General features: G+C 36.2%; 1 protein-coding gene across 9 annotated transcripts in view; it reads right to left on the bottom strand.

Annotated features, from left to right (window-relative positions):
• Window positions 1–15,997, bottom strand: part of ENOX1 (ecto-NOX disulfide-thiol exchanger 1) — a 663,627-nt gene that overhangs the window by 317,120 nt on the left and 330,510 nt on the right. The window contains exon 1 of one of the 9 annotated variants that reach the window (XM_031958418.1): window positions 5,658–5,885. The exons of 6 other annotated variants lie outside the window; for them this stretch is intronic. The gene's annotated coding sequence lies outside the window, so the exon portion shown is untranslated. Of the gene's footprint in view, window positions 1–1,981; window positions 2,057–5,657; window positions 5,886–15,997 lie in introns of those variants that run through there. 2 more of the 9 variants (XM_031958419.1, XM_031958421.1) reach the window with 2 other exon arrangements.

The following is a 15,997-nucleotide window of genomic DNA, read 5'->3' as shown; positions in this document are numbered from 1 at the left end:
AATCAATTGAGAGATTCTGAATAGGTGATCTCTAAAGTACTTCTTGATATAAATATATGATCTAATGAGTAATGGGCTCTGGAGAATGAAGCATCTCATCTCTTTATTTTCCTTTTCGACCTCTCCCAATGGAGAAAATTATTTAAGGAACATGAAGATGGGGAAACTAAGGCTCAGAAATCTTGTTAAAGTAAACAAAGTTATTAAGTGAGCGAGTAAAGACTTGTATTCAAGTTTTCTGAATCTCAGTCTTTCCACTACATGATGCCCCCTAAAATCAATAACATGCCAACTACATGCCAATGAATGATCTGTGTATGCACTAACTCAGGAAGTCATTTGATAAAATTAACATTTAGAAGCAGGCACCGCTGGTTATTTCACACATTATTAACTTATATTACAATTCAAATAAGCTTACAGCTGGCAAAAAAAGTCTCTTCTGTAAAGTGATCTCAAACATAATAGGCTTAATCAGAGATAAATTAAATTAGGCAGCCATGCATACTACAGCATATTAGCACTGAGTAGTTATTAAATACATTTTCTCTTATCAGTTGTGTGAACAATATTATAGGCAAACAAACTGTTCAAGAGAGTAGTAAATAAAGTTTATGTTTGGGATGCTATATGCCTGACATTTTCCATTTCTTTTCCAAACATTACATGATCTCTTCTGCTAATACTAGCACCAGGTTAAGCCCCCATAAATGCGTCAACTTTACTCCCAGGCAATTAGCCAAAAGAACAGCAGACAGAGCTAATGAATACCTTCACCAGCAGATGTTCAGTGTGGTTTTGGGTTTTTCCAATAGGAACCATTGCCTGGTAATTTTTCAGGAGAATGCATTAATGAGTCATGGATGTTGCAAAGCTGACTAAAATGGAAGTAGGCAAGTGACTTTGTTCATTAGATTTAAAAGTAAAGCAACATACTCTGTGCTTTCAGAAAGTCTAAGTTGCTTCAGGTTCCTTAAATAAGGGAGTTCTCAAAATGGCTGGAATGAGAGTCATACAAAATTAGTTTTCTCCTGAAATCCTAGTCTCATAAATTCACAGATTAAGAATGGAAAGGGCCTTTAAAAGGTGATGGGTCCATTCTCCCTCAAATCAAATTATGTTAAGAAACACTTATTAATTGTATATCTTTTAAAAGGTGGGTCAAACTATGACCCAAGAGGTTAAATGTCTCATCCAAGATTATCCTGGTAATAAATGGCAGTTTCAGACCCAAACACTGTGATTTCAAATCCGATATACTTCGTACTGTACTACAGAATGTCCCCAAATTGAAGAGCTGAAAGGGGCCTAAGGGGATCCTTGGTCCAAAGTCTTCGATTTTCTAGAAGGAACTGAAGGTGATATCAAATGAGATGAAAAATTGGCACAAAAACTGAAGAGAGATCATGTAATTTGGCTAAATTACACAAATGATGCCCGGGGAAGCTGAGATCTTAAGTCAAGTCCTTGGCTTTCAAATCCGGTTTACTTGGCTACTGGATATCACTGTGTAGTGTGGAGAGGATCCTAGGTTCCTGAATTCTTTGCCGAGGGAGAACACCATCACACTAAAATGGAAAAACTTTGATTTGAGCATAAGATGCAGCTTGTCTAATGAGCAGCAGTCTACCTCTCACCATAAATGGTGATGAACGTTTAGGGTTACAGAAATACACTAAGATCATCTAACCAGAAGAGTAGATATCTAAGTTTGAATGCAGAAGCAGCTAAATCCCCAGTTATCCCCAACAGCTCTAACAATGGGCATGTCCACACCTCCCAGGGACCGGTATCAATACCAGTAGAAGGAGAGTCCCCCCATACACTAAAGTACAGATCTTGAAGGCTTGGAAGGACTAAAAATTGACAGTAATCCTCACCAGCAAGTGAGTGTTTTGCCTTAGAATGTATGTGAGCAAATAAATAAGAAAATAAGAAGGAATGATTATAGGCTTTTCTTTTAAACTAAGAGTCACATTACCTTTCTGATAGTCTTTCAGCCTCTGAGCTTGTTCTTCTGTTAATCTCCCAGACCTTTCAACACCTGTACTCCAAAAGTCTGCGAGTTCCTAGACGTTGCCCCCAAGTTGTAACATTGGGTTTGATGTTCTCTCCCCCGCTCTGTACATTTAAAGCTCAATTTAAAGTGACAAGAACATTAAACTGCCCACTGAGCAAAATGTGAAACTAATCAGTACTATGCGGAGCTGCAGGTACAATAATTGGCAAATTAACATGCCTGTGAACAGTGAAGCCACCTGCATCCAAAAAGCTGCACTTTGGAATAACTAATGAAGACAAATGTCTGCTCCCGTTTCTATTGACAACTAACCTAGACGTGTGCTGGCTAGAAGAATAACATGATAGTGGCTGTTTACTTTCCCCTAAAGTGCCCATAATACATAGTACTGTTTTATTCAAAAACAAAAAAAAGGCAATATTTTCCCCCTAAACCTCAATACCCCCATAAATCTGTATTGGCTAAAACAAAAGAAGCACTGACTCTCCTTAATGAGTCCTAAAAGTAAAACAGCTGATTTAGGTTAACTAGTCAACTGAAACTAATCTGCTGATTAACTTGGGAAAGTAGCCAATTGATGACCAAAAAAAAAAAAAAAAAAAAAAAAAAAAAGGATAAAAGTCATTTTATGGAATACCTGACAAGAAATCTGTGTGACTTTAGGAGCTGGCTAATGAATGCAGAATAGAGTATTAGTTATTATCATAATGATCCAAATGAGGAAACAGTAATAAAAGCACTTGGAAACATGCAAAGCACTATGACCTTCTGAGGATTGATCAGCAGAGCTCGCTGAACAACTTGAGTTTACAGGATGGTGACTCTTTTAGGGGTTTCTTATTTTAGTTCTCTGGGAGGTGTGGACACGCTCATTTTTAGAGCTATTGGGGATAACTGGGGATTTAGGGTTAGGGTTTGCATTCAACTTAGGACTTGACAACTCAACTTTATCTACTATGACATACTTTTCTGCCAAAACTATTAAAAAGCTTATTAAAATAGTTTCCCCTTTTATATTGTTGAAGAAAGAGAGGCAAACTCAAGTCAGAAAGACCTGACATCAGACCCTAGGAGTTGTCTGATGCTATCAGTCCCTTCATCCTTAGATGTGTAGCTTCCAGAATTGAGAAGAAGCAGTAGCCAGGCTAGTGATGGTGTGGTGAGCAAAGACAATCCTTGAATTACTAAACCCTAGGTTCCTTGATTTAAATCTTGGATCAGCTGTTTCCAAGGAATATTGAAAGTTCACATTTCCTTAACTATGTGTCCCCATGAAAGAAAAACTACATTTCTATGCAGTGATAACTCAGCTTTCTAAAGAACAAGCAGAGGAAATTCTCAGCAATGCCAGCTTCGGGACTGTCTCACTATCAGCCCCAGGTTTGGAGAGGTCTAGGGCTCAGCCTTTTAAAATAAGAAGAGGAAATATCTGGATAGCACCAGCATGTTGTAGAGTAGAGGATACCAGATCTCCCCTTTTTAAAAATAGGTTCAGCATGAAATGATGGCTCCAATCCATATTAGTGCAAGCCAACCAATTCATCTGCAAAAGAACATGTCCAGATGGCTGGTGAAGCCCTCTCCAAGTCTCAAATTCTGGGATTCTGTGAGATAAAATAAAAGTCCCAAACCAAGGTTCACCACCCAGTAAGCTTTTCTCCAAAAAGCGGCAACTAGCAAACTTTTTGATTTGACTCCCAGACAACTTCAAAAAATCCCTTGCAATCCTTAAGATGTGAATCCATGAGACTAGGATTTCAGGAGTCTTTTTGTTCTGTTATTTATTATTGTTCTTATTATATTGTTATTGTTAGTAACTTTTATATTATTGTTCCCTTTCCAGTCAATTAATATTGTAGTTAATTTGAATATTTTTCAACTAAGGTTAGAAAAAGATGTCTAAAGGCCACATCTGAATGTCTTCTTTAAATGTTTCTAGCATTTTATCCCCTACTAGCTTGTTAACAAAGATCAAAGAAAGTGTAATGCAAACATTTTCTTTTGTGATTTCCATTTTTTCATTATTAAACTTTATTTTTAACTATAGGATAAAACAATTATTTCCACAACATAATACAATAAAAAATTATTGCACATGAAAGGTAAATCTACTGTACACAAATGTATAAAAGGAAGTTCAGGTAGAGATACCAACAAGAATAGCAATAATATGCTGAATGTATTATATACATTAAAAAACCCAAACTTTAAATAATAAAGGTTTGTACAAATATGGATATACATACTCCTTTTTTTCTATTTTTCTTTGTATATAGAAATATTAATATTTGATCATGTTTATCAATATCTAAATAACAACAAACACTTAGCTGAAAAAAGTATTCATTACATGTGTTTTAATCTTTTTTCCTGGCTCCTTTGCCTGACTCATGAATGTGGATATTCCTCAAGCTTTAGTTATGAAGTCTTTACCTTTGCCCATACTTAATTCCTTGGACAACCATTCACTTCCAAATTTATGCTTCCAATATCAACTATTTTCTGGAATTCTAGATCCATGTCTAATTGCCTATAGGTAGGATACTTTTTCCTAGAGGAAACCTGGCTAATATCAACAACTCAATATGTCCCATCTTTCCTCAATAACCCGTTCCTCTTGCCTTCCTCATTTCTGTGAGTATTAGACATTCAGGTTAAACCTTGATATTAACTTTGGTTCTCCCCTCTCCCTCTCCTTTCATAGCAGATCACTTCTAAATCTTATCAATGCTACGAGTTCAATCTCTCTCTACTCTAATTGCCACAGTCCTAGCATAACTTTCCTGCACTGTTGTGATAGTTTCCATTTGGGCCACCTTCTCTACTTGTATTCATCCATCATGGCATTGTCAGACATCGTGTACCAGCACCAGACTTCCCTTGTGTGCCAATCTACTAATGGTACATCTCTGTTCAAAATGCTACTGATGAGAACATGAAGTTCAAATTAATTACCTACCATGCAAGGACTTCCACAATCTAACAGCAGCTGAAGCACTACTTCACTCCAAGGAGTTCCTGTTAGATGCGTACCATACAGGACACACCTTCATGTCTGCTCAAATTGTTCCTTATCCTATAATTCACTTACCTTTCCCACTGACTGAACTCCAGTGCTGAATCCCTCACTAGGCTTTCCTTGATCCTGCCCAGTTAGTGATGATCTCCTTTCTCCTCTGGGACATCACAAAACACTTTGTTTTCCAAGGCTCCACTATCACACATTGTTTTCTATTACATTTATCTATGTATGGGTCCAATCTGCCTACAAAACTAGAGGTTCCACAGACAGGGGAGTTAAACTGACTCTCCCCCTATATATGAGACAGAGTTTTGCACAGAGTAGGTTCCTGATAAATGACTGCTTAATTAAATTGCTGCATACAGGAATAAGGCAAAATTATTTGTCACAGGATGGGTGATGGGAAAAGGGCCCTCCCTCTAAAACCTAGAGTCCAATGTGTGCTGGAATAGGAATCCTCTCTAGTTTTAAAGATCTGAAAATGAACATATCTCTTACAGTACTTCTTAGCAAGGCTGTTCTTACATCAGGATCAATTGTGCCTCTCTGCAACTTCCATCCATTACTTTCAGCTTAACAAGCAATCTTTGCCCTAGTTCCAGGTGAGCCCTTTACCTGTCCGGAGAACTTTCCCAAGCCCAGACTCCGGGTCAGATAGTAGTGCTTGCAGACTGGCCAGCTCCTGTTCCCACTCTGCACAGTCAAGCCTCGTCCCTGGGGATCCATAACCTCCTCCTGTCCTGGAACACAGCTGCGGATCATCCTTAAGCACTGTTCCAGATTTGCTCTTAAGTCCACACTGGATCCGCAGCCCAGTTCTGGGGTCAAAGAAACACAGCTGATGGCTGGCTCCTATTCTTTTTCCCTAGTTCGGGAACTGGCTGTTGACTCCCTGTGTTTTCTCCTTGGATTTCCCTATCGCCGCTTGCTTTGATGCTGTTGGAGTAGTTTTGGGGAGACGTGAGTTGTTCTACTTTTTCTACCATCTTGGTCTATCTCCAATAACCCTTGCTCTCAAGGACCTTACAAAGGATTCAATATGTAGGTATATAAGTATATGCGGAGCCAATCAGAACAAATGGAATCACTTAATAATATATTAGTTCTTACTGGAAATGAATGTGGACCACAACATAGCATTTCCACTCTGTTACCGTCCGCTTTCATTTTTGTTTTTTCTTCCCAGGTTATTTTTACCTTCTTTCTAAATCTGATTTTTCTTGTGCAGCAAGATAAACTGTTAAATATACATATACTGTATTTAATATATACTTTAACATATTTAACATGTAAGAATGCCATCTGGGGAGGGGATGGAGGGAAGGAGGGGAAAATATGAAACAGAAGTTTTTGCAAGGGTCAATGTTGAAAAATTACCCATGCATATATTTTGTATATAAAAAGCTATAATAAAAATGTAATATAAAATATATTTTGGAATAACTAAAAAAATAATATATTAGTTCTTCGAATAAAAACTGAATGACCACTTCTTTTTGTTCAAGTACCACTTGAACCTGAACTCTGTTTCTGTGAAATTCTAAAATGGAATCACCATGCTTCCTTCTCTGCCCTGACATCCTCAATCCCTCTCCACCAATCTTTATTGGAGACCACATCCCCAGGCCTTTCAACCTACCTTGTTGGGCTTGATCTCGAGTTCCTTAATTGATAACGATGGTCCTCTAGTTTTGCTTCAGCTTTACTATGTAGGCCGTGTTATATTTTTCTCTTTAGCTTTAAGAACTTTATAAATGAAGGAATTAAATGTTTTCTGTACTGGTTTATCTCACATTAACTTTTTAAGTAAAATTATTCATTTCAACCACACCCATCAGGCTTACCCATCAGTCCCCTTATACACTCAACATTTCTTGCTATTTTCCATACTACCTGCCTAAGTCAACAAAAATGTAGCTTAGCCACTCGTGTGTACCTGAAGCCAAGTAAGCTGCTAATTTAAAAGCAACATCCAATGAAATAAGCCCAAAAGCCAACAGAAGGGAAATGTTCCACCTGACTCTTTTTTATAAAGTTTCTGAACTTGCAAACATGTGTTCAATTGTTTAGTAGTTTATGCACAGAGAGTATCAGATTTGCTGTGACTTTCATTTGAATAAATATCATTTGTCAGGGACACTAATATGAAAAAGCTAATAGCATATAAACTTTAACAAAAAATTAAAAATAAACAACCCAAACCCTATAAAGTATATTTTTAGAAATGGTATTTCCCTGATTGTTGTTCCAGGAAAACTCTAATATACTACATGCTGGGCCCACCAAAATATTCTAGAGCCTGCCAGATGCCACTGGAATGAATAGAGTAAAGCCTCAGAGAAGAAAAATAAAGTGAACATTTGGAGAGCAATATTCTGAAGAGCCTTCTCGATCTGGCATCCCGCTCACTCCCATTCCTAGAATTGGGAACTGCACTTTTGGAGATCATCTTAAATATTGTAAAGGTAGTACCATGGACATATAGAAAGTTCAGAAATCATTTATTCAAAGTACATTTTACTTGGATTTTCAAGCATTCATTGCAAAAATACAATGTAAAGTGTTTCTTCTATAAATAGCTTAAGTATTTCCATGTTATTATAAGCAACAGGAATTATATGATGAGAATAACAGGCACAGCTAAATTGTTTCCTTTTTTCTACTCAGAAATGCTTAAGCAAAACTATCTTTTAAAAATTATTCTCCTATATAGTTTTATGTTAAATATTTCAGAATGTTGCAAAAGACATATTGCTGACAAGGATTTTTATACTTTTGAATTTAATGCCACATTTCCCTAAAAATGATAAAGCCCAGCAGTATTAAAGCTTATAAATTATCCTTTAGATCTCTATTTGGTTTTCTGACATTGTATTAGTGATCCTTTTGCAAAATTGATATTAATTTTTTGGTCTCCCACTTTTGGAAAAATAATGTTTTAAAAACTAATCAGTTAAGAAGCAAATTTCATTCCTTTGATGTACTCTTATTTTAGAGTTATAAATGACTGGATATAAATATAGCTGGAGTTTCTAATATTGGTGTATTGTTTGAGAAAATAGTACTGTATTATGTCTGTGTGGTGTGTGTGTGTGTGTGTGCGCACAATATCAAACCACAAAATCATGGAATCTCTAAGTTATAAAGTTCATGGAGTCCAACTAATTGAGTGGAAATGGTTTCTAAGAATAGCTTATATGGAAAATCTTATCAGTGGTATAATTTTGAAAGCTATTTCAAATTTGTAATCCAAAATATAATGATGTCAGATGCTTCAAAAATTACTTTGGAACACTTTTTATAGTTTCCATATATAGTCAATGAAAACTTGTTGAATTAAGACATATTATCTTATGATTATTTAGATTGGAGCTAGTCATGATAACTTTAGTACAATCAAAATCAATCAGTCAGTCAACAAACATTTACTGAGCACTTACTATATCCCTAGCATGTGCTTATTGCTAGGGACACAAAGAAAGAAACTACCATAATTATTTGACCTTGGACAAGTTCTTTTACCTACACTGTGGTGCCCTATTCACTGTGGTGCCCTTCAGAGGGCATTCAAGGAAAGTTGGCCAAGATAATTAAGGATCCCAAAACTATATCATATCCAAGGAATCACTGAAGAAACAGGATATTGAGCAAGGAAAAGCTAAAGATTTGGGAGGACCATGATATGTCTTCAAGTATTGATGACCTGCTATTAGGAATCATAATTATCAATTACTCTGTATAGTTTTAAAGGTCAGAACTAGTTCCAATGGATGGAAACTTATTTCAGTTGCTATTGCTTTGGGGAATTGAGAGGTTTGCAAAGACAAAGCAGATGAGCCAATAATGTTAAAGGTTATTATAGGAGCTCACAAAAAGAAAATACTTGAGGCACTCATAAGGCAGGACATTGGAAGAGGGTTTCACAGTTAAAGAGATATCCAGATCAGAATCAACAGAGAGACAAAGGTAGAACCAGATTTCTGGTGGGAACTAGATTCTTCATAATTTGGCCAGAGTAGAAAAATCCTACAGTGAGATGCTCTCTGAAGTAACAGGAAGAAAAGGAAGGGGAACAATGATGGTGTGAGATGCCCTCGTCCTGGTGCACAAAGTGCCAGTCTTATTATTTTTCCTGAGTCAGTGTAGAAAACTTGACAATATCTCATTATCTCAAGGATGCAGATGAAAACCAAGGGTTATAAAATTGTGTGTGTGTTTGTGTGTGTGTGTGTGTGTGTGTGTGTGTGTGTGTGTGTGTTGTGTACAAGGAAGGGTAAAAAGAGAGAAGGAAGGACATTTCTAAAGTGAAAAGTACCTGGCACAATAAAGGTTAGATCCAGAAAGCTGGAAAGCTATTCTTAACTACCACAGAGATGGAAGGTGATTTCAACCAGATAGAAAGAAAACACATTTAGAATTGTTTAAAAATTAAATGAGCTGCCTGCTTTGTTAAACTATTGACTTCCCCTGGCTAAAAGTATTAAAAATAGGGAAGGATACTGTAAAAGGAATGCTTCCAGGAATAGGACAACAATAGTCGCTGAAAATGGTAGAAGAAATGCTATTAAGAAGACAATGCCAGCCAGTATTAGGGTAGAAGAGATCCTTAATGGAAAGTTGAATTAGATTACTTCTAAGATTCTAGATACCATGAAAACTAAAGCAAACCTCCAGTTTCAGGGGAAAACATCGAGTCCTCTCCCACTTTTGTGTTTTAGAAAAGCATCTTCAGATACTTAGAGAAGTGTTTCTGATAAAGATTTAAAAAAAGGAAGTCAAAGGAACCGTGACAGCTTGCTATTTTGGGGGATTAGTGGAAAGGGAAAACTAGTAGACATTGCCAGCCAGTGTTAGGGTAGAAGGGATGCTTAATGGAAAGTTTAATTAGATTATTTCTAAGATTCTAGATACCATGAAAACTAAAGCAAACCTCCATTTTCAGGGGAAAATATCAAAGAATAGTTTCCCCATATAATTCAACTTCCACTTGTGTTTTAGAAAAGCATCTTCAGATACTTAGAGAAGTGTTTCTGATAACGATAAAAAAGGAAGTCAAAGGAATTGTGACAGCTTGGTATTTTGGAGGGTTAGTGGAAAGGAAGAGCAAGTAGAGTCACATCTCCATTTACACTTACCAAATCATCCAATCCCTCCCACATTTATTTTGTTATACTTCCAACTGCCATGGGCAGGGAACTCAGGGATGTGGGTCCCTTAGGCACTTCTATGTCGCACTGGAGCAGCTACCTGACTTATCCCTGAACTAAAGAGTCTTGATTACTACTCATTAATTCTGAAAGGGAAGGAAGTCCCAAATAAAACATCAATTTTCAGTCATTTGAAAATCATCTGTATGACCTCCTTTCTTTGTGTGGGTCTCTCTCACAAACACACAGGCCTTCTGAAGGGAATTCTTCATCTTAAGTGGTGAAAAATTGAGGAAGCCAGAAAGAAACTGACTTATGTCCAATTCTGGGTGAGTCACTATTACTTTGAAAATGAAGGCTTCTGAAGAAAGCAGTGGATAAGGATCCAGGGATTTGAATAATAAGTACTCCCCTGACCATATTAGAATAAAAATATGGGGGAAAGGGTGAAAATTAAGTAAACAAATATGCTATCAATTAACAAAGGCCAGAGAGGCACTCTTCTTGGCAAGACTTTGATTAGTGATTAGTTTACTATTCTGTATGTACTTACAAGTAATACAACTGTGTTTAATCTTGGATTTTTAGTATAATTAAGGTTTTTCCTTTTATTCAGGTAATGCTTTTACCAAAATAGTAGGAGTTTCCTTTGCACTAATTTTTAACCTTTCAAGACCTTTGTGGATTCTCCCTTTTCTTGACGGGGCATATGCTATGCCCCAATTACTCATCTAAAGCACATGTAACCTAACATTTTCCAACTTTCTAGCATTTGTCAGTTTTCGGTATTTCCTGCTCAAGCCCTGACAACCAATTTGCCTTTCCCCAAAAAAATTTTTTTAAGAACAGTACACTGCTTATGAATGGAACTGTTTATCTTTAGTAGCCAGGCAAATGTGCATGCTTGATCAGATTCCCAGTGCTGATGATATCCTTTAAAAGCTAAAACAAGCCAGGGAGTAGGGGTGTGTCTGAATTAGCAGATATAATGAAACCATTCTGTAGAAAAGGGATTTGAATCTGCTTTGGACTTGCATTTAAAGTACTGAAAATAAGATGTTTTATTTGAAATAAAGGACTTTGTAGAGAGCATACCCTTCCCCAGATATATTTCAAAGTGTAATAAAGAGATGTATTAGTAGTCACTGCTGTGATTTTCCTGAAAGTATATCCAAATGTGCTGGCATCTTCACAACAGCCTTTCAACTAGCACGGGAAGTTCCCTTAACAATATATTGTATTTTCACTAAGCTGTGAGCAGTTATTCCAGTTATGCAGATGTAAATTTGAAGATTAGCATTATTTATAAATAATTCATATTTTGTTGGCAACAAGGCTATTACACATCCTTAATTCCTTTGCCACATCACCCAGCTGATGCACCTCCACACTAGACAAATACCATCTGAAGATGAGTGAAAGACAAATCTTGGTGACTTTTTTCTTAACAACCCAAGTCCACCTGCCCTTCTATCCAAAATGGTTACTGATTTACTCATTTGTATTGAGAACCATTTAGTACCTTTCACTGGCTTCCTGTCCTTTTCAATTTCTACCAAAACTTCAATCTACTTCTAGTTGGAAAGCTTATTAGTGAGTTTGCCTAGGCTCAATCAATCCTGCTTTATTTGTTCCCCAGGCGTCCTTTCTAGCTGTCCATTTTATGTTCCCCCCACTACACTCCTTGGGATACTAAAGGAAACAACTTTAGAATAGTGATGACAGCGCCATACCCAGATAAGCTTCTTCATCTTCTGCAGTCAACTTTTTTTTTTTTTTGGCTCCTGTCAGACCACTCCTACAATCACAGCTTTCTTAGGCAATATCAGGCCGGACTCTACTATAAATAAAAATATGTGAGAACATAGATAACATCACATTTTAAAACTAAGTCAATATACTGCCCATAGGGATCCTTCCCATTTCTGTCTGAGTCTGACAAAACTGGTCTACTTCAATCTACAACTGAGGAACTTAAGAGTCAAAGGAACTTAGTAATTTTCCCAGGATCACAGAAAAACAGCCAATATTTGAACCTGGGACATCTAGTTCCAAATTATTTTCATTACACAAACTAGAGATTTTCTATAAGGTAATTTCCAACATCCTGAAACAGAGGGAACACTTGAGATAGAAAGGATAGAAGGAAATCCATTACTTTAAAAAGTTGATCACAGTTATTATTTAAGTCAACCCCAAAGTGTGGACTACAGGCTCAAGAGAGAGCGATACAATTTTCATTACTTTTTAGAAATGGTGAGCCGCAGAGAACTGTTTATCTTGGCTCACCCTGAAGAGAGCCATACACACGACACACTCCAGTGCATGGACCCAGATGGACAAGCAGATGGATTACATGAATGCCAGCTATAGCATGTCCCCCACAGAGAAACCCACCAGAATAAAGGAATAGACAATTTGTCAAAATCCCCACAAAGAATAACAAGTAAGAACCTTTAAAAAAATCTCATGAGGTCTACTGTAATGCAGAATGTTGGATTACCATATTTGCATGGTTTGGAAAACAACACTGTTCATCTTGGCTTGGGGAAAGCATCCCCAAAGTCAAAAGCAGTCTTTAAAAATATGTGTCAGCTAAGTAAGATTAATTCTAGCCATACATGAAAGCCCACCTAGTATGGCGATGTCCTAGCATAGGAGCGGTAGGTAAAGATGAGTCAGCCTTTCTGACAGAAATCTGCTTTTCTAAAAATAGTTCAGCTATAGAAGTCTCCCACAGATCTGAACTTGGCACCAAAAATCTCAGTTTATCAGAAAGCCACCGACAAGACACATGGGAAAATTGATTTTTGGTTTATTTTTTAGAATGAGCCAATCCAAACCTGAATACTTGAAAGACAAATGAAAATTACTCAAGGATGGTTAATGTTTTCATATAGAAAAATGTGTGTGGCAAGTGGTCAATAAATAAGTAAATGGAAAAGGAAAAGGAAAAGCTGAGCTTGAGACTACACCTACCATTTCTTACATTTACATTTTTAATGTAGTTTTTTTTTTATTTTAATCTTCTCAAAAGTTGCAGTTTTAGTAGTATCAATGGTCTCAGCAGGCAGTTACACTCCAGATTATCATTAACTGAATAGAAACCCAAGTCTCATTGAGCAGCAAATTCTGGAAAACAACTTGACAACAGGCTAAAGCCTCAGATGTATAGGCAATTTCAAGATTTCAGAGAGTGGACAATTTATCTATGTCTTGTACAATTTGGTCTCCCAGAAGGAATTTGAGAATACTATATTGAGACTGTGCTAATGTAGAAGCTTTTAAAGAAAGATAGTTTTACACACTTGTATTTAGCTCTCTACATACACTCTGGTGTTTGCTTCTAGAAGAGGTATTTTAAATTTTCCATTGACATCCTACTAAGCTTAAAGGTTCAAGACTCTATGCTATTAATGAGAAAAAGGATTAAACTCATGAATGATTTAATGAATTAATAGTCTCCATGTAATTCAGTAAGAAGTCTCTCTAACATTAGTATATAGCAAATTTCAGAGAAATTACTTTAAAATTACATTTGAAAGCTTTTAGTGGCTCCCATTTTGCTTCAAGATGGTAGAGAGAGAAACACAAATTGAGTTTCAGGTGAGTATCTCAGAAATCTTTAATAATTCAGAAAAAAATTATTTTACCTCAGCTGATTAAAAAACAAAAACAAAATGGTTCATAAAATAAAAGAGAATTGGTCTGATGAATGAGACACAATCTATAATTAGGTAATACGTAAATTATTGAGTAGTAAGACTTTGAGGAAGCATCCTTTAGAAGGGAGTGCAAAATATAAAAACATTTCAGGGATTAAAAATTGGAAGGGATCCTCAATTTTCTTTGATCATATATTCTCTTTTTCAAAAAATTCTCCACACTCTCTTTTATCTCCTTCTGCTCGAAACACAATCACACTGTGATCATTTTAATGAATCTAGAAAGTCATATTAGAAACTTTTGCAGGATACAAATAGTTAATAAAACTAGACTACAGAAATGAACTGACAGGAGAAAAAGGGAAAATCGTTCATTTCTCCTTGGATGTCCAAGAAATATTGATTAAAAAAATTTAATATCAAGATGATATGCTCTCATACTGGTATCCATCCTGAAGAAGGAGATAGATGGTTAGGGTCCTAAAAATAGAAGAAACGAAAAGGTAGAAATCCAGAATAAACAAAGTACTCCTAAAAGCAGGAAATTGTATGTTATTGAATGGGGAGGGTACTATGAGGATTTAGAAAATGTAATGGAATGAATTCTGAAAATCTATTTCCTGCGATTGAAGTGAACAAACATTTCACCTAGTGCCTACTATGGGAAACATAACAGTCCCTGAAGAATTGAAAAGAAATGATCACAATAGAGTAAAGGAGAGACACACTATGGCATGTGCATAGGCTGCAAATTATAATAAATTAAGAACTTCCAAGAACAGGGAAATGAATGGTAGACATAGATGATTGGCTGATCATTTTTGGTGAAGGAGAGGGATGACGGGTGAACAGGCTAAGGAATTTGGTGAGTTTGTCTTTATGAAGTCAGGAAGAAGCAAGGAAAGCTTCCATATGTTAGATTAACCTCATTAGCGAACTAGGGCAATAGAGAATGATTTGGCATGGATAGGATGCATTCTGCATCTTGGAGGGAACATCCAAATAATGAGATCCCATATCCATCTGAGTAGCTGAGTAAGCACCAAGTACTGGGACGAGTACTATACACCAACACAAAAGGAAAACCTCTGCCTCATTCTACTGTTTTGTGTCTCTGAGACTATCTGGTAGATAATTTTTGACTAAGAGCAGGAGAATAATCATGATTAATAGAATTAAGTAAAATGCCTTGTAGGAGTTGTCCATAATTGCATATTGGTTGATTGATTTTTAATTAACAGCTGCCATTTTTAGGAAAGAGTAAGTAATCTGAACACAAATAAGTAAACATCCTGTTTCGGTAGTTGTTTACACTTGTATACTATTAATGGGATTTAGTAATTATGAACCAGAAGTGGGAGTGTAAGAGTTAATGTGAAATTTTAACATTCTCTCACTGCCTCCAAAAATATCTTCATCTAGATTTAACAGTAACAGTTATCATGCACTTAAAGTGCTGGTATTTTGTGAAGAAAAGCATTGATTTTTTTACCATAAAGACTTCTACTAAAAATGTCAATAGACATTTTCTAATGTAATTCCCAAAGAGATGAAATGTTCAAAGAGTGGGAGAGTGCATTGAGGGAAGAGAGTAAAGTCAGGATAAACAGGTACGGAACCCAAAAGACTCACAGAATGGATAATCTCTTATTGTATATCATTTTTGCAATCAACAATATGGAGAACTAGAGAATTCTTTAACAAGATACAGAGAAAAGATGTCTGAAATGTTTCATTGGTAAGGAGATAGTCACTTAAGATATATTGTTAACTGAAGAAGAGCAATATATCACAGACACAAGTTGTATTATGCCGCAAGCATGATTTTACAAGAAAGCTGTCTCTGGATGTGTAGATTAGATATATGCCCATAAGGAAAGAGTGTATTTGTCCATAATTTCCTATATTACATCCTTGTATCTTTTATTATGAGCTATTTTTCAACTAGAATATGAACTTAATCTCATAAAGCTAATATTTATTCCTTCATCTTTACAGAGCTGGCACCCATACTACATTGCATTTCAGGAAATGAGAACCTCCAAAGAGTCCATCATGCTTAGCTTCTTTCACATACAAAGAGATATGGCTCTTCAATATTTTGGAAACTTGGCTCAAGAATATATTCAAAAAGTTTGCAATC

Source organism: Sarcophilus harrisii, chromosome 3 (genome assembly GCF_902635505.1).
Source record: "Sarcophilus harrisii chromosome 3, mSarHar1.11, whole genome shotgun sequence".
Taxonomy (NCBI): domain Eukaryota; kingdom Metazoa; phylum Chordata; class Mammalia; order Dasyuromorphia; family Dasyuridae; genus Sarcophilus; species Sarcophilus harrisii.
The sequence above is the reverse complement of the archived record's forward strand: the minus strand, read 5'-3'. Positions and strand labels throughout refer to the sequence as shown.